This window comes from Plectropomus leopardus, chromosome 5 (genome assembly GCF_026936395.1).
Source record: "Plectropomus leopardus strain MGB_pleo_1.0 chromosome 5, ASM2693639v1, whole genome shotgun sequence".
NCBI classification, from domain to species: Eukaryota; Metazoa; Chordata; class Actinopteri; order Perciformes; family Serranidae; genus Plectropomus; species Plectropomus leopardus.
In genome coordinates this window covers 27,534,112-27,561,466 of record NC_142180.1, presented here as the reverse complement: position 1 = coordinate 27,561,466, position 27,355 = coordinate 27,534,112, and the positions used below count along the sequence as shown (strand labels likewise).

The 27,355-nt window shown below is 41.4% G+C and overlaps 1 protein-coding gene across 1 annotated transcript in view; it reads right to left on the bottom strand.

Annotated features, from left to right (window-relative positions):
• lingo3a (leucine rich repeat and Ig domain containing 3a) overlaps positions 1 to 27,065 on the bottom strand; it is a 51,615-nt gene extending 24,550 nt beyond the window's left edge. The window contains exon 1 of the mRNA XM_042483815.2: positions 26,413 to 27,065. The gene's annotated coding sequence lies outside the window, so the exon portion shown is untranslated. The remainder of the gene's footprint in view (positions 1 to 26,412) is intronic.
• Between the last annotated feature and the right edge of the window lie 290 nt (positions 27,066 to 27,355).

The window sequence follows — 27,355 nt, the reverse complement described above, 5'->3', positions numbered from 1 at the left end:
CTGGAACACTTGTGGCTCTGCTGTCCTTTGCTTTTGGACAGGACGACATGGGTGTCACAGTCGAACGACGACACTGGTCATCCACCCGTCTGTCTTTTCAGCTTGCCATGAGGACAGGCTGCCACTGGCTGCTAGCGTATTAAATGTCCATCCTCTGTGTAAGCCCCCGTGATCAGATTGTGTCAGTCAACCAGCAGTCCCCCATCCCCAGGCAGCCGCTTGGGCTTCAGCAGGGATGAGAAGTGACAGACCACCAGGACAGAGAGGACATAATTGGGGAAATTGGTAGAACGGACGGATTGTTTGTGCTCAGTGAATAGATCAAAATGTTCATTTGTCCTTGTGTGCATCATTTGGGGCTGTTTTTAAAAAGAAAGGAAATAAAGTACAATTTGTTATTAGGTCGCTGGCCTGATTGTGTCTGGCTTTAACTGATAAGTTGATAGAATAACACAATCTTGTTTGAAGGCGTCAGGAGCCATTAAACAACCGGATTTGTGTCCTTGAAAGCACCCTGATCAAATACTAAATGTAATGACTTGGAAACATCCATTACACTGTGACTCTCATAACTTTAGAGTAAATGGCTGGTTGTCAACTCCTCTGCCTTTACTGCTTCAGTATGCATGGCACCTGTTCAACCTATTACTGTATATACTCTCTTTACTCTCTCTCTTTACCATTACGCTGGTGAAATAGAGAAGCAATTTAACACAGAACACTTCTGTTGTTTTCTCTCTGTCCCAATTAACTCAAACACAGCACACCCAAATAGTGACAATTCATCATCTGGCGTCAATGCTTACCGAAAAATAAACAAACTCTGGGTACTTTCAGCACAGTTATCCCATATAAAAGAAAGCCAGAAGTAATAAATCAAGGAGCAAACTCCAGTCTTAAACAAAACTAGACAGGCAATTGGAGAGAGTGGACCTCTGCCAAGACCAATAGTCTAGTCTACTCTGATATGCAAACGTAACCACTACTTTACGTCTTTATACGTTATAAAATGGTAAAACTTTGGCAGAATTGTTCCAAACTTTCATTGAGGTATATGATGCCACTTTATTTGTGTTAAAAACAAACAAATGCTAAGCTACCAGTGATAGAAGTCATTGTTGCATGTCTGTCACGTCTGTCTAGCCTACAATGCTGCATTTCTGATATGCAGTTATCCTAACGAGACAACGCTTGCTGGGTTTAAATATGTATGGCCCATAGAATAATGAATAGAAATAACCACCCTTCTTTCTGGAGGACCTGATGACACTGGTTGCCGACACGTCAGTGGGCTGAATGGAGATGTGTTGAATAAAATGGTGTGGCTAATAAACTGCTTTTTTAGTTACAAGAAGTAATCTCAAAATAAAGATATATGTGGAAATGCTTAAGGGCAAGGCATTTTTCTTTTTTTCATTCGTCCTCTAATGGTATTCCCAAAACTCGCATTTGGAAAAAAATCCTCCTAATGTCCAACTTGACTTGCTCTTCTGTATCATAATGTCCTGCTTTTATCTTCTTCTCCACCTCACTAGTTGCCATATCCGTCCCTCGTGTTAATTAATCTCCAGATCCTGCAAGTTTTTCGGGCTGCCTATTCCCGACCGTCGCAAAGATAAAACCACCCATTGTCATGAAATCTGTGTTGGGTTCTGCAGGACATGCGGGATCCTAATCCCATTGTCCTCTACTTCAGGGTCGATATTATTTCTTTTTCTCATGAAGCGTAAAGTTAGAAAACCTTTATTTAATATCTCTGAAGGAGTTTACTGCAGATAATTCAAATTTGGATGTGAGAAAGAATATAATCAGTTGCATGATAAATGTGAACTTACTTTCATGGCCACACTTTTAAACGTAGTAGACAAACAGACAAGCAAATAACCACAAACCAAAAACATAACCTCATTGGTGAAGGTATTTACCCCTACGGAAATATTTTCCATCTGAGCATGAATACAACCGCAGGTCAAAGGTTAATAAGAATCATTTTCACAAGCTCAAATGACCAGCTCCTGTGTTAGCAGCCAACTTTACCTCCTGTAAACACAGAGGTGTCCTGAATGTGACCTAATTTTCTCCCGCAAATGCACAACTACGCCTGCTTATCGGTATCACACAATCATTTTGCAGTTTTCACTCAGATATATGGCACAGAGACAAGGACCAGAAAGACAAAGTCATCAAGAGGTGGAGGTGAGTGTGATCAGTATCTCTGCTGGCATCTATTTCCTGCCTGGCTGGCTTGTCTGCCGTGTCACCAGCCATCACTTCAGCCCGAGCTCTTTTCATGCCAATTGGCTCGACTATCCGTCGCGCTCCCCGCCACATCCAGAGAGGCAGAGACGGGACATATTAGGCGGGCATCACACATCACACGCTTAAAGTCCTTTTGCACTTCACATCATCTCCCACAAACACACACACACATTTACGTGCTCTAATTTACACATGAAAACGGATGAATGCACAGAGACACAGACACAGACAGACAGGCATGCATATTCAATAACACACACGCTGTCCTCTATCTGCACAGGAATGTGTGTGAGTTGTGTATTAAAAGGTTAGTATCTTGGGGACACTGACCTTTAGAAAAATCCTTTCGTTTACCAACATCTCTGGACAGAGAGCAGCTAAAGATCACGGTATAGCAGGAGGAGATTAACAGAGTATTGCACATCACAATCGCCGAAAAGATGTTATATTCTGACTTCGAAACTTTCTTTGTCCTTCTCCAGCCCCTCAAGGTTGAGAGACTTGTGGAAGCATCATAAGCCTAAATCTGCTGGAGCCCGCTCTAATCCTTCTCGAAGCCCGCAGGCTCTCCATGTCCTTCTCATTGGCTTCATTAAAAGGATCCCTGTCCTTTCTACTTCCCTTTCACTGCCTGCCGCCTGCTCATCAACCAGGCCAATTACAACCGGTTATCTGGAGTCAACGAGTATCTGAGAGGGGCCACACATGCACTACTCCGTCCTCTTGTTTCCACTGGGAAAGTGAGAAATGTTATCTAAGGGTAAGAAATGATGCCACTCACGTAGGAGTCAAACGCAGGGGCAGCAACAGGAGTGCCCATTGTGTAACTATATACAGTGCATGCATAGAGACTCATTTCTCAAAACTTTTTACATGATTGGCAGGGTTAGAGTTTCAGGCGGCAATCTAATACTGCCCTGGAAGGTCCCTTGAGAAAGAAGTCTGACTAGCGGAGCGAGCCAGTGAGGCAGCAAGGGGAGCGGTGTGCAAATTGAAAGTAATCCTCAGGCCTGGCCGGCAGTGCTGTTGAATTCGCATCTATTCATAATTCATCACTCGACAGCAGTGAGGTGGAGAAAGTTATGTCCGTGTAATAAACCGGGAAGAGACATCTTTGAAAAGGCACTGATGGAATCGGGCAGATCACCCTCTGTACTGCCGAAGGTCCCAGGTGAGAACAGCACTTGTTTTAAGCAGAGAGACAGATGGAGCAGATAGCCAAGAGTCTTCGTATTTCACATCATATTAGATCCTACAGCTGTCCGTCCGCACTGTTGGAAACATAAGCTGACTGAGACACTGTCAGGCTAACATCAACTGTCAAAAACCTCATTAGACAGCCTCCAAGCTTCACTAGCAAAAGACTTTTAGGACTGAGGCACCAGTTTTTCTCCAATCTGAGGCTTTTAAGCTTTTACCTGCACGACCAAAGAGCAGTTGTGCTCAGGCCTCCAGCGAGTGCATTCACCAAACCTGATCAAAGAAATATTGGTAACTATTGAAGCTTAAACCTGCAATAAATTAATTTTCCAAGTGTTTATTAGAGGTTGACAGACTGTCGGTCTGGCAGATTATCTGGGCCGCTATTTGGCATTTTGCTGATTATCTGTACCTGTTCTTGTTAATGTCATATTTCAATGTTAATAGGACACCCAGGAATAAACACCCAGGTGTAAATAGCATTGTTGGCTATGGATACCAAAGTGCAACAAGCATCTGTCTTATTTTTTAGGGCCAGTTGGGCGCAAAAACAAACTGTGAATACAACAAATTTACAGTTTAATTACAAACTTGTTGGCAGACAGATGCCTATTCAAAAATCCAGCAGTCACAGAGCAACAGAAGTATTCATCTGAAGTTGTATTTCTGTCCACCTGACGAATCTGAGTACAATATTAACGCTCATTTTAGCTCTGTTTTGGTCTCCACCAACTGGTGACTAATATATCTGGCACATAAGTTGCTGAATGCTGATGCTAAATGCTAAAATGTGTTCACCAGCTTATTATTAGCTTGGTCTGCCTGCTGGTTGGTGCTGGGCAGGTAGGAAACAGTGGGTTTTAGGGCTTTTTGTCTGCTGCATCTGAATACCATGCAATAAAAGCAATGAGTGAACCTAAACTGTAAAGTTTGGGGCCTGGGAAACAAAATGCTAGGCAAAATTAAGTTTAAATTTTCTATCAAGATCAGGGCAACATCTGGTGATAATTACCTGTGGGTTTGGGCACAGGTGGATTATGATACAATACATCTCCGGCAGGGCAGACCTGCAATTGTTGTTTTTCCCAACAAAGCTGAAGGGCCCATACTGCATTAAGTACTCAGGCCCTCTTAAGACTGAGCCTCATTTCCGATGTACAAAAAAAACGCTAACATCTGGCTTTTTAATTCAATGGGAATGCGTAAAATCGGCATTCACACCAGCGTCAAATGACTCTGCAGTAGACACGGGTATTTATCGCCGTTGACTCTGATCGGCATTGACTGAAACACAGCACTCGAGTGGATGCACTAATTTTAGCTCCTTACTGGCAAGATGCAATGACGTGCCATCACTAATTACCAATCGTCTCATCTTGAGAAACGCTAAAAAACATTATAATAAACCAGGCTGCACAGTTTGAAAGAGAGACTGAATAAGTAACAGATACATAAAGAGAAAACACTGAAATGTCTTGTGGCAACTTCCAACTGAATGTTTAGGCTATTCTAATTTTTTTTATTTTCAGGAGGGGCTCTGGTATTGACATGATGACTAAGCTCTTTCAACAGATTTGCAAAGTTAACAACAGTGACCTTACACAGAGGCTCTCACGTAGGGGCTCCCTGAGGCCCTTGGGCCCCTGGAACTAGCCCTGTTGAGCCTATTCAGCAATACACCCACTGATATGCGCGATCCCCTTCACATTACACATCAGTCATCTGATCTCTAGTTACTTTAGATTACAGCTGCTTTGTCAGAGATAAACTTTATAATATCCGAGACATGTCACTTTGGCTGTAGCTGCATCTGTGACGAATTCAAACGAATCAATTCACTCATCATATTTCAAAGCGCATTTGAAGCATGAAAATAACTGAAGCTGAAAATGTGACTCACTCATGTCCTTCAGTCCTTTAGCGGATTGATGCTGACGGTTTTGGAGGACAGTTACAGTCATACAAGACGATTGATGATGACAGACAAGATGACAGCTCACAGACCACACGCGCTGAGCTCAACACGACTGCTACAGACAACGTTATGGAAGTTAAAAGAAGTTCTGAAGAGAAGTTAAAACTTCGAACACGACATGTTTAAGAGCAGTCGGCAGAGGCTTTTCACCTTTATCGCACTTGTCTGCAAGTACACAGGTTCAATGAAATGCTGAAAACACCCACAGCTTGTCCAGTGACAACACATACTGAACACTGTGGAGGTGACTTTGGCTGTCGGAGATGTTGGCCGGCCGCTGCAACAGAGCGGCCACCCACAGTTTTGACATCAGACTGACCTGAAGGTGAGCAGGAAACAGCAAAAGTGAGGAGGGTGAATGCAGAGGATGTATAAAAGGATGAAACACAAGGAGGACAAAGCGAGGTGAGATGAGGTAAACCAGCACAAATGCCAACAAGGGTTAAGATTTAAAGGGTTAGTTTGACCTTTATAGTTGGCTATTCTATACCACTAATTGTTGATACCACTCCTATGGATCAATAATAATCACATTTCTCCTCTATTGTTATTAATGTACATGTAAGATGTGATGGTTTGTCTTTGTGGTAGGCTGTTTGTCCTGCCTCTCCTTCACAGTGATTACCCTGCCCTGAGTGGCAGTGACGGATGCAGCATTTTACCCACAGTTTAAGTAAAAGTAAGAAAAAACAACAAACATGCAGCATTTAGCACAGGATAGACACTCAGAGCCTCGTCATACTGCTGGCATTAGGAGCAGAGTGTAAATACAGGGCACTCCCACTGCAAAGAATTAACAATATACACTGGAATCAGGGAAAATACTTTTCTTTTTGAAAATTCGAAGCGGAGCTGTTGCTCCATCTGCTCTTCTTATCTGGTGGGCATCCTTGGCATTTAATGTCAGACTACAACACTTGAAGGCTTATATGCTGCCCCATCAAGTCAGGAAGAATTACATCTCCAGTACCTAGTGTACTGGAAAAAACACATTACAGTAGGCCCTCAAATTTGACAAACTGAAACTGTGAATATAAAATACGCCTAATGGAAACACTTCAACATCAATTTTGAAAAAAAATATTTCAGGCGTGTCAAACACGCGCATAACAAGCCTACGTTGCCTTCGGTTGGAAATAATGACGGCTAGTGCGGTGGCTGCAATAGAAAAAAAAATGCTAATGTTTTGAACATCCATCGCCATTACCATGAGAGAAGTCACAGAGCATCATTTAATGGAAACGCAGTTACTTCGCAGTACCAAAGTATCCGTTCTCGGATAGTACCTGTAATGTTTCCAAACATGTTCTGTCATCTTGTTTGTTTCATGTATTAATAAACGAAGTGTAAAATGTGGTTTTACAGAGGTTTATGTCCTGGACTAATTCTCGCCCGGGAACAGTAACTTCCTGTCTGGCTTTTTCACCGGCACTTTTGGCCGCGCCAAATCAAACCAAGCTATGTTGATTCGCGTTTCCATGACCAGTTTAAATACACAGAAATGTGCAAAGTCATGCCCAAGATGACCCACACATTTTACGAATGAATTTTCAAAACTTTTCCAGAACATTTCTGTAATATTTCACCCCATTTCCATGACTTTAAGTAGTTTAAATTGGGGTTCATAAGCCTCTGAACACACATTCCCCGGGCAGCTGGGGATAAGTAACCTGCTAGAACTTGCTACCTTTATTCATAAGTTACACATTCCTGTCGCCAACTAGCTGCATATGCCAATACACCACACTGGCACACACGGTTACTTCACAAAACATTAAGGTCACCCCTCTTTTTGGGGGATAGAAAAACAAAAATCCAATCAATGTTCACGCAGCGCAGTACTTGATTTTTCACACAACATATTCTGAATAATTTTAGATATGTTTTGAGTATTTTATGAAAATGATTGAAACAATAGTCAGAACGTCTATTCAAAACTCTTCTGAAACATTCCATTATTTCCAAACTATTCCAGGTTTTTCTAATTTCATAACTTTTCCAGGAATTTCATGACTATGAGGACCCTGGCTTTAACGTGAAGAACCACACTGGTGTGGCTCATGAGGTTAATGACGACACTTGACCCTGATCCTGCATCACAGAAGACACAGCGAAACAGGACACAGGACATGTAGTGGATTTGGAGGGGTTATCACAAGACGCAAATCCCTGCTGCACCAGTCTGACACGCCGAGTCAATGGAGTCAAGCCAAGCCAGCGCATGTGTTTGGAAAAGGGCTACTGGAGTCTTGTTGTCGCCTCCAAGAAGTTACTGCAATTTGCCAAGAAAACAGTCTGGCACAAACCTCTCTGTAGTCAAGTCAATTATTGATATAGCACCAAAACCCAACAAAAGTTGTCCCATGACACTTCATATAGAGCAGGTCTAGATCCTACTCTTTAATTTACAGAAATCCAACAATTCTCCCCTGAGGAGGCACTTGGCAAAGAGGAATAACTTGTTTTTAAGAGATAGAAACCTCAAAAATAACCAGGCTCTAGGTGGGCGGCCATCTGTTCAACACAATTTGATGTTTTACACTTAATGTTTTAAATATTGTTTAACTGTTTCTAGTACTTCTGCTGTATTAACCAGCTGCTGCAGAAACCTTCATATTTATCGAACCAACACAAGAATAGTATCAATCTTCCTGGCTCGCTTTAAAAAAAAAGATAATAAGTGTATTTCCCAAAATGTTAAACTATTCCTTGAAGGACTGAGAGAGACACTGACGCTTTTTTAAAAGGAAGTCTTCAAACAAGTGCAATAATATGAAGGAACAGTCAGTCAAGGGTGTGAGAAGGTCACTGTAGTTGGAGACAGGCTGGCAGACAAAGAGATGACATAAATATGCAGTTGTGCAGAGAGTTCTCCAGAGTACTTATTAGAGCTCAATATTACTTTTTCTGTCAGTTAGAATTGAGGCTAAAATGTGAAATAAGGCAGTAAAGCTGTGCAGAAACTTGAGACTGGATTTTTCTGAGCCTTTCTAACTGCAACATGATGCCAGCCGACATTCCTGACCTCTCCTTCGCCCCTCTCATTTCCATCTGTCTTCACTGGCTGCGAACCGGAGAGGTTCATCATTTTCACCGAAAAGTGAGGAACAGTAGCTTCTGTGTATCATGTCATTTCATGTTGTTCATGTCATTAAATCCCTTCTGCATCTGAGGGTCGTCAACGTCCATCTGTGCTGAAAACTGATGCTGCTTCAGAAATAAGTAAACTCAATATCAGTTTTCATTTGGTTAATTTCTGCTTTCAAAGACTATTGTTGAAGATCATTCAAATATCTTTATTCAAATGGCAAAAGAAGCAAAACATAATAAACTGTTTTGAATATTTTTTTTCCTCTTCTCGCTCAGAACAAGCCATTAAATTTGGAAAAGCTCTGCTCATCATGAGCTGAAACGTTTTATCTCCTTCAAAGACAAACTTTTTTTCCAGACAATTAACACCTGGCAACAAAGCTTTGAACAACACCCACACCACCACACGTCTCTCCTGCCTTTCATGCATTTCTATACTGAATACAAACAACATAAATCAAAGTCCTGAAAATGAAATGTCAACCTGTTTTTTTAAAAAAGGAACAATGCATCACAGCTTTGTCCCAAATCTTTGTCTCCTTAAATGCAGATAAACATCAAATTGGATTCTTCTTTTTTGGCACGAAGCACCAATTTCTGACAAAATAGGGCACATCTGTGATCAAAGTCTTGTGATTTTGCATCAAGGTGGAAATAGCAATATCCACAAGTGCCCCCGACCAATAACTGTCCCCGTCTGACACACACGCAGCCAGTCCGAGGGCCGGCGCAGGATTACAGCATAATGACATGCTGATGAAATGTCCTAGGTCTATGTTATGGTCTGTTGTCCATATTTCAGCTGAGCCTGTTTGTATGGCCTACTTCACCGTCCCACCCTCTAATCCGGTTGCCGCTGGGCGCTGCCACACTGCCCGGTCCACTACCCCGTCTCTCCTCCTTTAATCTCGCTGCAGCCAAGACAGACAGCTCTGAATTGGGCACTGTCAAAAACAACCCAGGCTAAAATGTAGGTCCACTGAGGTGATTTTTCTTTATTTGTCTTTTTCTCTGCTGCTTTTACATGAATGAAACCAGCAGTAAAATATCTAATTTTGCATTACATACTGTGTCTGCATCCTCGTGCGTATTTTTCCTCCCCGCTGCCTAGAGCCTAATAATGTGAGAATAGCGATGTCTGGGATTCTGGTGTAATTATCCAAGAGTGTTAATTACAGGAAGAATTCTGAAGCAATTATAGGATCTCGAGCAACAAGGCTGGCACTGAATCTGCTACTCTCACGGCACAGAGACACAGAAAGAGTCTCACAGCACACCACAGCGGCTAATTGTTGATTAAACTTCAGAACATCAATATCACATTCAGGGCTCTGCATTCACGGGAAATAAGGGAAGATAATCATTCATTTGTTGTACTGACAAATGTATTCTCCTGGTTAACCCTCTGAAACCTGGACTGACGTCACTTTTTCACTTTGAACCCTCAGTGAACTGGTTTGATTTCTTTCAAAAACATGGGAACAAGACAATGAGTAACTTGGCAAGAAATGTCCTGCAATTTGCAATAATTATAAAAAAAAGCCAGGAAAAAATCTTGAACTGTATTTGAAATAAACATAAAAATATATATATAATATATAAATATTTTCCCCGGTTTATTTCCTTTTTGTTTGTTTTTACTTTCTTGCTTTTTTGTTTGTTTGTTTTTGCTTGTTGTTTTGCTAATTTTCAGATAATTTTTTTGTTCTTTTTTTTTATTTTCTTGCCTATTTTTGGGTCATTTCTTCTTAAAATGCTCATTGCATTCTTGCCATGTTCTTTAAAGACATTAAGCCATTAATTTGCTCTGGTTGCTTTGGTTTCAAAGGCTTAAATAATGAGGGGATGCCTGTTTATAGCTACCAGCTATAGAACTAGCAGTGTCTTCTGAGAGATGACCTAATACAACAATGAGCACCTTGTTAAAGGAGGGCAAGAAGTCAAGTGTTTGAAGGGAGGCAGAGAGGAGCAGCCTGCATGAAGGTGCTGACCACTGGGAAAAAAACAACAACAAAGGAGTCAACAAAATAGCAAATAATGAGAAGAAACCCTTTAAATATTTATCAGACACAAGAAAGCAGCGGGCTGTGCAAAATAAAATTGTAAGGAAAAATAACAGGAGAGGATTTTTTTTAACAGAATGACAGATGGAAACAGAAAGCAGGGATGTGAGATGGTTTAGGCAAGGTGATGAGGGATTATACATCCTGACAGAGCAATGGAAGGAGGGGAGCCTTGGAAATGGATTTGTCGAAAGTAAAGCACTTCAGAGGAACATAGACTGCAACTGTGTGTGTGTGTGTGTGTGTGTGTGTGTGTCATCGGATGGTTGGTTGGTTGGTTGACAGCCGCACTCTCTTATCTCTCTGGCGTAAATCTCAACTCGAGAGAGATTCCATCAACGGTTGAGCCGCTGCTGTCCATGCTACAACTCTGACTAATAGCAGCGTCTAATAGGGGACATGCAGGCTGACAGTAAAAATCACAAATACACACACAAAAAATTCTGCTAAATGAAAAAAAAAACAAAAAAACAAAAACAACCCAAAAAACCCCTGACACACATACACGTTCACAGCTTAAGCTCTGCAGGGAGTTAAAAGTGAAGCTTGGCAAATGACACAGGTTGTCAGCTGCTGTGACGACGGCTTAGTGAGAGAAAACAGAAGGAAGGTGGAGGAGGGAGGAGCAAGTGCAGATTGAGGATGAAGAGAGGGAGGAGAGAGTGACTCAGCTGCTCTCCCTAAAGGCCTCCAGAAGGAAGAGAGGGATGAAGTGCACCAAAGAGGAGGGGTGTTGATGCTCCCTCTGCTCTTCACAGAGAATCTCAAATCCAAGAAACCAAAAACAGGGGCCTCAAATAAATCTTCAGGGGAAGAGTGCAGGGGGAATTTACCCCCAAAGCAAACAGCAAATCAGCAATCAGTGCCCTTAAAGGAGCTCGCCATGCCATGCACATCTCGCCAACCGAGTCCGAGGCGGATTACGACATCATCTGGCATGCAAAGGGGGCCTCTTTAAAGTCTCTAGGTACAGCTATGGGCAGCGAGTAATTGGGCCCTGCATGCGCATTAAACATAGATCTGTTCTGACATCACACAGGAACTCAGCATCGGATGTGCTGCGATGAAACAGCATGCTGAATAGAGTCAGAAACACACACTGCAACGCACCAAAATAAAAAAAAAGCCTCATCCATGCAAACAGACACAACCGCAGCTACATCCTGATGCACAAATTATTCACAGGCTCTTCTGAAAGTGTTTACTCTGACATGCAGCCGCCGCCTTCCCCGACACCGAGACAGTCGAGAGATCCGTTGAAAGTGGCTCTGATGAGACGCTTCAATGTGAGACAAAAGCCAGAAGCAGTGGGAGGGTGTGGAGAAAATTCTTTGAAAGCTATGGTTGTACACTTCATGGGACAGAGGAAGAGGAACGCAGGCAGGGTTGTCTTTGAACGAGATGAGGTGAGTTCTGACAGTGTGCTGTCATGCAGGCCGACTGTCATGCAGGCGGGGCGATCAATGTTTTTCGAAGAAGAGAAAAAAAGATGAATAATTCATCCTTAACCAATGACAGGCTAGTGAAGACGAGGGGAGCGTCAGCCCCGTGTAACACCGTCTCGCTGCGTGTCTACGGGCTGCCATGATAAATTCATAACCCTGATGTCCAGGAGCAGCTTGTCCTCTTCACCTCAAAGTGTTGCAAACGGCACAGATCGGGAAGTTCACCTGTCGGGCTGAGGGAATGTGACAGGAGGGCGTTGGAAATACACAGCTCATGTACATATGCATGCGCACAGAGATATTCATAGACGCATAGATCCACAGATTGTGATCTATACTGACAAGCATAACCCCGTACTTCTGCGAAACAGCATGCAAGCGCCTCCACAGATAAAAATGGAGTGAGCGCACAGAGAGTGCTATTTCACGGGCAGAGTGTAGCCTCTGCAATGCCCCAACAACAGGATAGAAACTGGCCACAGCTGGGTGTCGGTTCAAAGGAAAGATCCTCAGCAAGCTAACTCTGATCAAACACCTTTGACAAGCAAACCGAATCTGTTTGTTCCTAAAAACAGAGGGAGGAAGACAAGAGGAAGAAGGCGAGGGAGGAAGAGGAACCACAGTCTGTTAAGCACAATCTTATCACGCCCATCTGTCACGGCTGCACATGGACACATACAGCTGCTGATTTATTAGTTCAAATGATGCAGAAACAAAGCGAGGGGGAGATTTTCTTCCCTGCTTTGACATCCTTTTCAAGAGGGATGCTGATAAAAGGCTTTTGCCTTAAAATATGTGCAGAGCGACATGAGGAGACGGACTCAATTCAACACACGCCCGCACGATAAAACGCCTCATGATTTTGGGCCAGCAATACAAACACAAAATATGCCATTTCCGATATCAGCTTGTCATCATATCACTCAAACTGGACTGGAATTAATAAACACGCTCTGTAATTAAAATAATCATGACGTCATCTTCTTTGAAATCAGCATCCACAGCTGCCAACTTGAACACGAAATATCCAAAGTGAAAACACTTCTGTTCCTTGTCAAACTAAAAAGGTCACATGAAAATAGCAACCCGGCTCAAATTAACATCCTCATAATGAAGAAATGTGTTACACTTTTTGTCAGCTGGCAGATGGTCTCAACACCTTCCAGCTACAAGCTCAAAAGCACTAATGAACACAGTAAGTACAACAGGACATTTCTGACCTCGGAGCGACCTCCACATTATTAAGACGTATATTAAGGAGGAATAAAATGTCATCCCTCTGGTGCTCAAAATTTCAAATGATGATGCAGATTATCTTTTGCATGCATTAGGCAGAGAGCAGTTAGCTCGCAGTAGTTTAGTAGCTGCATGTCAGCCTGTCAGCTTGTGTTGCAGAGAGGAGAATCTGCAGACTGTTGTGCGCTAAAGTTGCTTGAACATGTGACTAACACAAAAAATAGTCCGGCACATAACCTTCGGTAAAACAGAGAAATGTCCTTTTCACACTTTGGTTTTTGCACGTATTGAACAAACAAGATAGAATGTGTTAATCAGTGAGCTTTAGAAGTGCTGGTAGGCGGATTTTGTGACTTTTGGACAGAGCCAGGCAAGCTGTTTCTCTATGTCCAGTCTGTGTGCTAAGCTAAGCTAACCAGCTGCTGGCCAAAGCTTATTTTTTGCAAAGTTTTTTGTTTTCTTCACACCTTTTTCTGCCTTTCTCCTGGTTGAAAATAGGAGGGTGCGTCAGCAATTATAAATAAAAGTTTGGACATAACTTTAGGTGCAAATCAGGAGGCTCATGTGTCTCTGAAATAGTATCTGGGAGTATATGACTAAAATACAGACTTTGCTTGTCTCGTGCACGAAACACAGACATGGTGGGATGATTTCTACATGAAATGAGGTTTCCTGATACAGTGACATCCCCACTGGGGGACAAGAAGGATACTGATACAATTGTTGAATTAAGATTTTGAATGTGTTATTTTACATTACATAGGAAAGTTCAGTGAATATTTGGCAACATTAGATTCTCTCTCAAAAAAGCCATACACCAAAGATATCAAACTTGTGATGTCATAGGGTATACAGCAGGGCTGTACCCAACTTAAAATTATGCCAGTCGAATCAGATTTGGCCATTCAGTACAAATATTCAATGATCCCTTTTTTGTTTCCAATATAAATACATTTTAAAGTTTGAATGAGGCTAAGGGGGACGTTCAGTGTGACAGTGGCATTCATGTAATACAGTAAATAAGCTAGCAGCGCTAAAGCCAGATCGCAAATGCACAACAAAATCCTTTTTTACTGATACGTGATATTAGCAAAAGCCAGAGACTGTCGTATTAAGTTGCTGTAATCTGTAAATTCTCTATTTCTTGTCAGAAAAGAGAAGTACCATACGGTACAGAGTCACTCCTTCAGTGGATGCTGCATCGTGTCCACAACTGTTTGTACCAAAGAGTAGCTTAGAAGTAAAGAGCACTCACTCTGCAGCAAAATCTGGGGACCTAAATGAATTCAAAAGTAGACTGCAAACTGACTAGCAAAGAACTACTGTTTGACTAGAAGCAATCTCAGGTGACTGAGGTTCTCCAACTGATGATTCAAATGTCCACCTTTCAAGGGGCAGCCCTAGTTTAAAGTCCTATATTTACTGATGTTTTTGGACTGTCTTGAACTATGGTAAAAGCATGCATTTCTTGAGAAACAAGGCATCCATTTGTACGTCAGCATCAGTTGTCAGAAAGGGAGCTAAATAACCCTCCAAATAGGCAAAACTTTGTGTGGACAACTGACACGACCATTTCCCTATAACTCTCACCTCAAGATATCTGAATGAAAATGAGTTCTGTGAATACCCAAACACTCCTAAACTTGAGAAGTCTTGTTCCCATTAAATGTTTGGTCCTTAAAATCAATGAAATCCTTCAAAATAAAGCTCTCAGGAAAAGAACAACCAGCCTGTTTGAAGAACAATGAATCGCCTAACATGTACAGTGACATATCACATTAAAACTGTTGTGGAACTTAAAATGTTAACTGCACCACTATCAGTCAATACACATCAGATATTACTACTGACTGTTAAATAAGAAACCGAAGTATATCAGTATGTGATTAACTTAACTGTCATATGGACATAGTTTTCCACTAAATAAATCCATTCAACATAATTCTGCTCCAGCTTTTTGGTTTTAGTGTCCCACCCCAAGATTTCAGTGGCCCCATCTGTCTATCCATATGAAAAATTTCTGGGGGCACCACTGCCCTGGAAAACTAGTCCCATGCGAACAGGGCTTAACTCTCCTCCCAAAAGCAAAAAGCATATTTCCCAAATTATGAACTACTCATTTAAATGGTGAAGGTCACTGACTTGCACTGACACACGGACAGACTTTAAATCTCAGTTAAATCTCTAAAGTTTTATGCCTCTCTTCTTCCAAAAAGCAACCAAGCAACCAAAGGACACAAGCGATCTTCCAAAAGTAAAAAGAGCCAAAGAGCAACACACAAAGCGACAAACCGAGAGGGCGAAGTCAAACGGAGAATACTGCCTCACTGAGCAGTTCACTCTCATCCCTTCAGTTCTACTGATCTCCACTTCAGGAAAATGATTTGATCAACCGATTATCTGATTTATGTTCAGCGGCTGAAAAGAAGATAAAAGTCGGCTCGCGTTCTGACAGTGTGATCCACAGAGCGGAGAGATAGAGGGGCGTTTCGGGTTATGGGCTGATATGAAGATGCAAAAAGGCATGAATCTTTAATCTTCATTCATACAGACGGCTCACTGGGATATTTAAAATAGGTTCACGAGGTTCAAAGACCAATTTCTTAATGAGGAAGAGTGAGGGGAACAGACAATATTTGAGAGCTCCCTGAACAAAAGCACGGACGGCATTTTTGCGCAAATAATCATATTAATCTTGAGTTAAATGCATCATCGTCACCCTGCAAACATTTGACTGAATGCGTCAGCTGAATTGAATTGAACTGAATTGAATCTGTAGATCCGGTCTGTGCTGATCAAATCAACGCATGAGAGGAGCAGCTGCAGCAGAAGTGAGTGAAAGCAAACTTTCAGACAAAGCACAATGGATGCTTAAGTTTCACTTTCACTGCGCCTGACCTTCTGCTGCTGTTCAGTCTGTGCCCAGAGTTACTCAACCAAGATATGGCAATATATGTTTTAATTGTGGCGGGCCTCCGTAGAAACCCCTCTACAACAAGAGCATCAGAAAGACAGATTTTTTAATGTAAAACCACTTTCTACAGTGTTTTTACCGGTTTTAATCACCAAGTCTGTTTGTTTTGGAGAGGAAACTTATCGAAATTCTAACCAGGAGAAGTTTCAGCTGATTGCAATCTGCAATCCTCACTGCAAGATGCCACAAAATCTCCCTAAATCTTAAACACTGCTCCTTTAACTGCTGAGGACAACAGTAGCCATTTGAAGACTGATTAATTAATCATGTGCCTAATAAACCCTTGCACAGTGTCAAATGCATCTGACCACAACATGGAAAGACCTCATGAGAGTCTGAGTCATTAGTAGGTTCAGGACTGAAGGGACATAATGCGAAAAAAAAAGCTACATTTGATTGTCAAGCACTTAAAAATCAATTATTAGATGGGGTAATGAGTGCATGTGTGTGCAGCTATAGGCATCTGAATTGTATTTCAATCTGATCACAGGATGGTTTTTGTCTAAAAGCCACAAAAGCGTGCAATGTTTCAGGGCTGAGGCACAGAAAAATGAAAGTGAAATGTGTGCGTGTTGTAGCACAGACCTTCGAGTCATTCTTACAACAAAAGCACGCTGCATGTCAAGTGTTAATCTAATCTTTTTTTTTTTCATAATTACATAATTGAACAGAGCTGATTAAAGAGCTATCTCGTGTGCAGGGCCCTTAGAGAGATGCTACAGAAGATGTGTGTAACTTGAGTCAACCCCAAGGACACAGCTGGTTCTTCTCTTTGGTTTGAAATACAGTAAGCCATGTCTGCAGGGCTCAGCTGCTACAAATGTGGTAAATATCCGAGCTTGAAGGTAGAAACGTGGTATCCATCACTTTGTTTATACAAGATAGAAAACATTTTTAGTGATTTAGTGAGTAAAAGAACCTCTAAAATTTCTGCTTTTATCTACAAGTATCATTTAAAAATATGTATTTTTGACAAAATGTAAATGCAGTTAATGGTGCGAGTTACGGGTGAAATAGATGAAAGGATAAATTATAAAACAAACCGTCTTAACATCGTAATAGCTCCGCCGCTCTCACAATCTGGGTAGATGCTCATTTGAAGATTTCTCAAAACCGTCTGGAGAAGGAGACAAATAGCTCTTAGGATTTTATTGAGAGGATGAAAACAATCTGTCAGATTGAAGAACTAAAGAGAGCTAAGGTTATATCTAATTGAATCATAATGAATGGATTAACTGACGCTGCCGTGATGCTATGACTGAAGACAAGTTAGTTAAGGATTGAGTGTTGTGGTGTTGCTGGTGTGTCAGTGCAGATAATGCTGGATACCGCAGGGATCACATGAGCTAATAGGGCTGCATGTAATGAATATACTGCAGTACAAATGCCCTTTACTTTGGCCATTTAGCTCGCAGGGATAGGTTCAGGTTGGGGATAGTTGTGACACAGCAGGAACTTTCCCTGTAGGTTTACTGAGTCTGTTGAGTAATAAACATGTTTTCTGGGAAAACTGTATTTTTGTGTGTTTTGAGGACTGGTTTATTAGTAAAGAGGTAATATGTTTAAACACCTAAAGTCAGTTGAAATAATTAATTAGAAATCAATTTTTCTTTTCGTGAATTCACTTTTTCTCTATAAATTTCCATTATAATGTCAGATTCACAAATTATTCTTTTAGAATGATGAATCTGTTCCAGCTGTCAAAGAACACACTAAAAAAACCCTAAATTTTAATTCTTTGAAATCTTAGTATTTTCTAACTGTTACTGCAAATTATTACAATACATATTACATCTTTGTATTAATTAATCTTATTCATTTATGCTGTGTGATCTCAATAATATTATTTTTGACTGTGTAGAATTAAATTATCATCTTTATTTCTATATTAGTTATTACATCATTGTCTTTTACAGCACTGTCAAGGGAACTTTGGTATTTTTCAAACTTGACTGTATTTTCTTATGTTTTTGTGAAGTGCTGCAGCGATTAATCAATTAGTTGTCAATTCTTTAATCAATGGCTAACTAATTTGATATTCGATTAATTGATTTGAGAAATTTTTCTAAGAGAAAAGCCAAAGTTCTCTGATTACAGCTTTTTGAAGTGAATATTTTCTGGGTTATGGACAAAACTAGACATTTGAGGACGTCATCTTGGGCTTGGGGAAAAACTGATGGACATTTTATAGACCAACAAACAAATCGATTAATGGAGAAAATAATCTATGCATTTAATGCCAAGAAAAACATAATTAGTTGCATTCCTAATGGAACAACATTTTTTTTTTAAATGTTTCCAGTATTGAGAAAGACAGCTGCAGCCAGCAGCAGCTGAACCAGTTGCAATGTAATCCTTTGAAGCAATAGCACACTTTCAGCGTGCATCTACAAAAGTGACTGCATTGTTATTTTGAGTGTCTAAAAACATTATGAAAAGGATCCCTACAGAGGAACAACATGTTTTTCATTGTCTTTTGCTTGATCCTGTGAGTTTGAAATTGTCTTTCTGCAACTTATCAACTCTCACAAGACTTCAGAATGAGACTTCTCCACAAGCGAGACTTGCTTACACACAATAAGGGTACAGTCACACATGAGCGATGTTGACACTGGTGAATATTCACCCTCAGTTCATTTCCAGTCAGTGAGAGTGAAGGGGTGAATAAAACATTTGCTTCTGGTGGCAAAGCAAATTCACATTTTCGCATTGCGTAAAGTTCAACTTTACTCTGACTGGCGAGGTTGCTGCCTGAACCAATAGCAAAGGAGTGTGTTCAGGAGTGTGTGCAGGAGGCTGACTGTTGCCGTTTCTAAGCAGCTGATATTGTATGAAATTGGCCATTAAAAATACAAAGTGCCCCACATGAGAGATGCTGTCTGGTTGACAGTGAGTCTGGAGACAGGTATGGGACATGAGTGTACCAATGTACCAGTCACGTATTTTGGGATATTTATTATCAAGCCAGCTTTCTGTGTGCATCACATCAGGCACTGCCCTCATTCAGTACAAATATCACTTGCCTGCATTCACTCATGTGTGACCGTGCCCTGACAAACAGACTGCATGAAGCAAAAAGCTGCTGGTTGCAGCGTTCTCACTCAATACTGGACCGATTCCAAAAACTGAGAATCCTATTAACCACTTGAACACAAAAACAAAGAAAAATGGGACCCAGGTTAAAACACACTGCAGTATGTATTATTGTATAGTTATTCATGTCCCCTTTCTCAGAGTAATTTTCCTTCCTTTCATTGTTGTAGGGGGAACAGTCGTGAGTGCAACAATAACTGCGTATGTGCAACAGTAGAGTCGTGTGTCTGATGTGAAGAGGAAGTTTTGTCGTGTTGGTGTTGACTGAAATAGATTATTCATGAGAAACTGTTGCCCACTCGAGTCTAAATCAGTCATTCGACTTCTTGTGTCACTACAAACAATGCACACACAGTATGTGATCCTCGGACTGGTAAGGATGCTACCTTCCTGATGAGGGCACAGACTGGAGCCTCAAACTCCATTTTCACCCGCGCTCTCAGTCGTGATGGTCAATCCATACTGAAGAATATTGTTTTATGGCTGGACGATCGCAGCACTTCAAGCTGCCAGCAGCGATAGAAATACATAAAATGAAATGAGGCGGAGAGAGCGACAAGTATATAAACTCCCCAAATATCCAGCACTTCATCTCATAACACAGCTCAGTGTTGGAGGCACTTTGCTGTCCGTTACATGACTTCAAATATCCACCCGCTCACACCAAAGGCTTTAATTGTTGATCTTTCAAGAGTAAAATGAACATAAACAGGACTGCAGCTTTGCACTTCCTGAGGTGCAAACAAAATGACTTAATGCAAGAAGCAAAAGATGCAGTGTAGTCTCTGCTCTCCTTTTAGATTTAAAAGCACTGCCAACCAACACTCATGAGGCTTCCCCTTTAGTGCTCATGTAATGCTGCGGTCATCTCGTCACACATTCTTTCACCCAGAGACCTCAGAAAACATGAAATATGCAGCACCCAAAGAGCAAAAACTCCTCTTTTTCACCCCTCTGCTTCCTCTCTGTATCTCCTCTGTGCCGCGGCGCCAGCCCTCCTGAGACGGTCAGATAAAGCCACACAGGACCTATCATCGGCTTAAATTAGCCAATTTAGTTTGGAAAAGACTTCTATGAAACATCGAGAAAAAGAGGACGGAGGAAAAGCATTCTGAGGTGGATGGGAAAAGTGTAACAGCCATCCCGGTTTAATGGTCAGGTCTTGGATAAGTGCTCGCGCTGGATGATACTGTAGCACTATGGCGGTGCGTGCACTCTGCCATATAATCTATAAATAGCCTCTGCAACTACAAATTTATGTTGGCTCATATACTTTTGAATCATAGGCAAAAATGTTTTCTGAGCGGGAGCTGGCATAAATTGCATCATCTTCAAAAAAGCAAAAGCACATTCAGAGGAAGATAAATGGACGTCTCAACATCAGAGCACTTTTATTAGTCTGCTATATTGTTCTGCGCTGACGTATTGCTTTGGCTTTGATCCTGCAAAAAAAAAAAACATAACAAAACGCTGTAGTTACTAGAGGGTCCATTAGAGTCATTTAAATAAATGGCACTACAATGACAAACTGCAGTGTGCAGTTCATTACTGCACTGCCATACTAATTTGTCTAGAGCCTCTGCCTATTTTTCACAGGTCAACAGCGTGCTTTGGAATAAAAACTCTGATATTAGGCTCCACTTAAGCTCCGGAAAAAAACATATTTAGTCTAATTTGACGAAGTAATATTGAATTTCTTTTACAGACTCATGCACATTTTAATGTCACGCCGCTGATCGTTCTCTAAGGCAAAGATTGCAAATGAGGGATACTTGTACCGCAGGGTCTACTTATACTGTTGCCAGGGGGTTACTTGGTAAGATTGTGGAGTAGCTTGACTAATTTGATTTAATAGAAATTATGATGTGATTTAAAAAGCATTATCCATATATATCAGCAGCTATAAGACCTGGATACCACACTGGAAGTCAGAGTACATCAAAACTAGTCAGCAAATAAGCAGAGAAATAGTTCACTAAAAGTAAGCGATAGATGGTTCAAAGAGTTGCACTGAAAGTGCAGGATGAAAGCAGAAGTAATACAAATGCAAACTTAAAGGTACAATGTGTAGGCTATCGCAAATATTTTAGTTTAAAACATAAAAAAGTAACATCATCAAATGAATGTGAATAATGAGTTTTGATGTGAGTCAATGATGTCGATATCTACTGAAATCAGCATCCCGAGGACGAGGAAACAGAGCTACAGTACCCTGGCTGGTAAAAAAACAGTCAATATGTTCACATGACGTTAGAAAAAGTCAAAATATTGTGTTAGTCCGACAAAAAAATGACTTTCAAAATACGTGTAAACATGTTAATAAGTCTAAAATTTTATTTAAAAGATATTGTAACACCTACTTTTATATCAGCATTTTTTAAAATCATTAATAGTTTGATAAAAGCCACACTCATGAACGCATTTTAAACACACAACAAGCAGCATCTTAGAAGAGGTAACAAGAGGCCTGTGTCACTTCATCTGACAGAAAAGGCTCGAAACCACTGCTCTACGGTAACGAGGTCAGCCAAAATCTATTGTCACGACAACTGCCAAATGAAGCAATCATGGTTGGAAATAAAATACTTGTAAGGCCCAAATACTCTCTAAGCTCTGCATTAAGGTTACAGCCTGATCTGAACATCTATAATGGTATTACAGCAGTCTGTGAGTGGGAGGACGGCCAGCGTACAGAAGGCCAACGATCGTTCGAACAGGACATCTTCGCCGACATGTCAGCGTGCCTGCAGGTATCTGACAGCCACTCACAGGGGCAGATGCTCCTTTATCTCCTCCCTGTCCTCCCTCGCCGCTCCGCACTGCCCTCTCTGTAAGAGCGGCGATGCCCTCGTCTCGCTGACAGCGGATGCATCGCCGCTTTACTGCCCTCATAAATACTCCAGAGCTGAAAACAATGAGACTAGGCATTGGCAGTGTTAAGCTGAGGTAATGTCACTATTGAGCACGGCTGACAGCTTTACGTGCAACAGAAAGCATCGAAATGAGAAGGTAAGTGTAGGAGTAGACTAACAGGCCTGATTCAACAATGCACTCAGAGGGCCACATAGACCTGTCAGCAGACATTTCATTACTGACACATAAATCTGTCAGATAGGGAGGCTAAGTGGCACCTCGGGTACCATTAAGTGCTGTTGTATAATTGCATTCACTTCAGTGCTGCTTTTCTCCTGTTGATTTTTAGTCAGAAGCAGCTACTGTGGCTCTCGACAAGAAGGTCCACGAGACAACGACATGTGATAGACAAGAAAAATACAAGTCCGTGACTAATGGAGATTTAATCAGACAAAGAATTTTAAAAATGGTAATTGAAATGGAAATATGCTCTTCGTTAACCCTTTGAAAAGTGGATCAACATCAGTTTTCTTGTGCTGCGCTCAGATGCCTTTTAAAAGCTCTTTCACCCTTTCCAAACATGAGCAAATCAGTTTTATTTATTTACTTTAAAACATGGTTGAAAGGGAGTGAGCAACTTGGCAAAGTGCAAAAAAGAGTAAAAGGTGAAAAAACCTGAAAATTATTTTTTAAAGATGTAATTTTTTAAACTATCCAGAAAACTACATTCAGAATAATTATAATATATTTAAAATTATGTTACAGAAAAAAAATACACATATTTTATCAATTTCTGGGTCTTTATCTTATTTTCAGGTTATTTTCTTGCTTATTTTTGTTCCATATCTTGCCAGGTTGCTTGTTGCTTTCTCTCCATGATTTTCAAGAAATCAAACCAACTTGCTCTGGTTTTTAAGGGTTAACCCCTTATTTCATACACCAGTGGTGTCCACGTAGGCTAAACAATTTGTGATTCAGTTGCTCAAGAACACTTCAACAAGACAAAAGGAGCCGCGGATCGAACAACCCCACAATTAATGGATGACTTTCTCTACCTCCTGAGCAACATCTACCAAAAAATCTATAGATCCAGCCCCCATGAGGCGCACACACCAACTTTTAACGGAACCTTCTCGCAGGATAAAAGTCTGAAATGTTTAATTGGATGGTAAACAAACCTGCTAATGCCTCAGTCACTGCACACAAGAAGAGAGCAGCACAGTGGGGATGAAGTGTCGGGGTTTTAATTACAGAACTGCAGCGGCAATCAAATATTAAAAGATGCACAATCCAGCTGGTGTGTGGATTTATGCATTACTGTGATTGGTGCAACACTCACCAATCAGTTCAAGACGCCAGTGATGTTAGAAAAAATCTAAAGAGGGCAAATGCCACATAAAATGCTAAAAGTACCGCCTGGTTGCGACTTATGCTTAGGTGTAGATTTAGATTTTCAGATTTATTGAGGAGGATTTGTCCTCTGCGTCCTGCAGAGGACAAATCCTCCTCAATAACTAGAATATGCAATTATCTCCTCCCAGTAAAAACTTTAGCAGAGGACTTATCTTTTGAAAAATGAAGGACATATACACCACAAATTAATGCAAAGAAAGCACAAATTGGTGCACAAAATTTCACCAGAATGCAGGAAATTAGTGTTTGACGCTCAAAATTTCCTGTTGTGGGACCTTCCAACCCGTTATATATGATAGAGTTCTTTATTTTGTGTCCTGCACACCAACATGTGCCCAACCCTCATGGGTTTGCGGGACACCGTTACAATACTGTTGTGGTGATCAATTCAAAATACATTATCTTACCGCTCAGTCAACAGACCTAATACTCCGCCTTCTATCACAAACGCAGGTTATCCTTCGAAAACATAACTCAGTTTTATTAGTCATCGAACAAAAACAAAATCAACATAAATGGAGGTCATTTTACTGACAGCACGTCCCTGATATCTTTGTAAGCAGGACAGTAAAACACAAAAAGAAGAACCACAATCTCAATTTCTCCGGTGTCACACAACAAACCCAGCCTGTCCTCCTATCATTAAATTGACCGGTCTCCAAGGCGAATGGTAACGTCCCTGAGCCAAACTGTGCACAAAGGGATCTTTGTCTTTTGTTGAAATTATACTTCACTGTGAGGTTCCGCACTGTAGCCGTTCTTTCTGAGACAATAAGTTCGTAATTTTGGTTTATACCATATATCATCTACCATTTTTCTCTATCCATGAGGAACATTTTTGTCTGAAGCCCCTGACTATCATATAGATACCTGTTCTGGAAAATTAATGACAAATAAGAGATTTCAAGTCCTTAGCACGATGATGACCACGGGAGACGTCCAAATACACGTGTCCTCTTTAATGTTCAAAGGAAACTCATCGACTCCAGAGACTAAAATCAGGTTAGAAACCCTCATTAAGGGTTGTTAGGTGTTGACCATGACTTAAAATCACTGCAGTGTGAATCCTGCCAGGGACATTGTTGCATGTCCCTCCCCATTAATCACGACCAGAATTTCCTGTGATCTCTCACTTAAAAATTAACTATTACACAAAGTCCATTACATTTGTGGTTATCATCAAATGCACAGCGAGTGTATTTCTATTGTTCAACTGTCTTAGAAACACAAAGACAACTGTACAAACTCAATTTTAGTTTGCATTTATTTACATGTTTTTGTAATGAATCATTATAGAGAACCCATTTAAGAGGTGTCCCAGTGGACAAAAGGTTTAAATCCGTTGAGCCTAAATTGTCCCCTATTTGAATTAGGCCAGGGACGTTTGTTGTATGTCACGGCCTATTAATCACTCCTCTAATTTCCTGTCACCTACCTACTGCCAACTTACTAATAATTCCCCCAAAATTACATGAAGAAAAACCCATTACAGTTTGTCGCCATCATCAAATGCGCAGCAAGTGTATTTCTCTTTTTCAGTTGTCTTAGAGACACAAAGACAAGCTGTGCAACCTCCATTGTTATTTGCATGTATAGTTGCATTATTTCATAATGTATCTGGGTAGCTGACCATGAATTACACTGCTGAATTCCTGTCACCTTCTCATTTTTCTATTGTCTTAGAAACACAAAGACAACTGTACAATTTCAATTATATTTTGCATTTAGTAGCATGTATTTGCAATGTATGGTTGTCAAAGGGTTTAAGGCGATGAGCCTGAATTGTAATGAATTGTAATGGTTCGAATCCTGCCAGGGACCTTTGTTGCATGTCACTCCTCATAAATCACTCCCCTAATTTTCTGTCACCTGCTTGCTGCCATTTTTCCAATAATGCCCTCAAAATCACTTTTGGCCATCATCAAATGCGCAGCAAGTGAATTTCTCTTTTCCAGTTGTCGGCGGTGCAATCTCAATTATAGTTTGCATTTAGTTAGACGTTTCTGTAATTTATGTAGGCTAATATATGCAAGAACTGCCGAGATTGTAGCAAACCATGACAGACAGGGAACAAGATTAAAGCAAAACTGTATTCAGACCTGCTTAAAAAAACAGCTTATTTCCAGAACTGCACTAAGAGCTGAACAGAGCCACAATAAAGGCAGGAGCAGAGCTGGGAGAGGGCTGAACAAACACAGGCAGAGGCTTAGATGTGTCACACCGACGACAGGCACCGAGCCTCTCACACTGAGATGACTGCAGGGATCGATCAAAGGCTGCCTTCCCTTTCTGCCCCCCGTTTAGATCATTAAAACCTAATTGAGAACTGGTAACCAAAGACACACACACCATACGCACACGCGGGCACAGAGTGGCTTTGCTTGCATGGATACAAAATCTCAAGGATGGCGAGAGAAAAAAGCACGGGCAGCCTGAGATAATAAAAGCTGATGTCCATCTGAGTTAGGGAGCAAATCGATCAGCCGGGACTGCACCATGACAGTGTAAGAGGAGGCTGAGGGGGTAAACTAGTGTCACGATGATCACAGGGGGGATCTCACGCTCTGCAGGTCATCTGATTAAGTGAGTCTTGACCAGTGAAATCTGGAGGACAGGCAGTAGCAGCACAGTGAAAGAGCACAAATTTATCCCAGTGTGCATGATCTCTACGCTCTGATTGGTAGTAAAAGTGTCAGCACATCAAGTGGACCACCGGATGAGTGTGTGTGTGTGTGTGTGTGTGTGTGTGTGTGTGTGTGTGTGTGTGTGTGTGTGTGTGTGTGTGTGCGCGTGTGTGTGAAGTTGGCTCACCCAGGACTGGAACTTGCACAGCGCTCCTTCCACATCTGCAAGCCTGGAGGTGCTCTGATCACTGCTGGCTCTCTCTGTGGGTCTGTGTGCAGGATAATGTTGCTCCTCCAGCCTCTCAAGACACTGAGCTTCCTCCTCCTCCTCCTCCTCCTCCTCCTCCTCTTCTTCCTCCTCCAGCAGCAGCAGCAGCAGTGGCAGCAACAGCAGCTGGACTGGACTGCATTCACTCTCCTTCCCTCCTCTCTGTTTCTTCTCCTCCTCTCCCTGCTGTTGAATTATCTACCGCCTCCCAAATGAAGTGGCCGGCTCCTCGCTCTCCTCTCCTTTGTGCTCAGAAGGCAGCAGGAGCTCCTCTCACAGCGGGCTGCCAGCTTTGTGTCTCGGGGAAGCGGTGAGGGCTGCCACCGGCGGCGGCAGGCAGCTCGGACTGACGGTGCTCTTGTTATTGGATTGCATGTGTATGAGTGTCCTGGCATTTGTGTGTGTGGGATGTGGAGCGTGGTGTGTGTCAGTGTGTGTGTGTGTGTCGGTTTGAAAGAGGACCCGGCTGCTGCTCATTGGGGCTCATCTGCGCTGTTGCCACTCTCTCTCTCTCTCTTCTTCTCTCCCTCTCTCTCATGCTCTCTCTCGTACTCGGGCTGTTTTGTGTTGCATTCACGTCCTGTGGGGAGAAAACGGAAAATGAGTTTTCCTCTTAAAAATTCAGCTCACTTTAGCTTTCAGGAGGTGTGTGGAGGCTACTAACAATATTCTACAGGGACACACTGTATGGAAACCCAAGTGGGAAAAATGTATTAAATATGATATTCTAAAATAATGCAAATAAATATAAATAAATGTATTGATTTACTAGAATAGAATAGAATAGAATAGAATAGAATAGAATAGAATAGAATAGAATAGAATAGAATAGAATAGAATAGAAATACTTTCTTAATCCTGT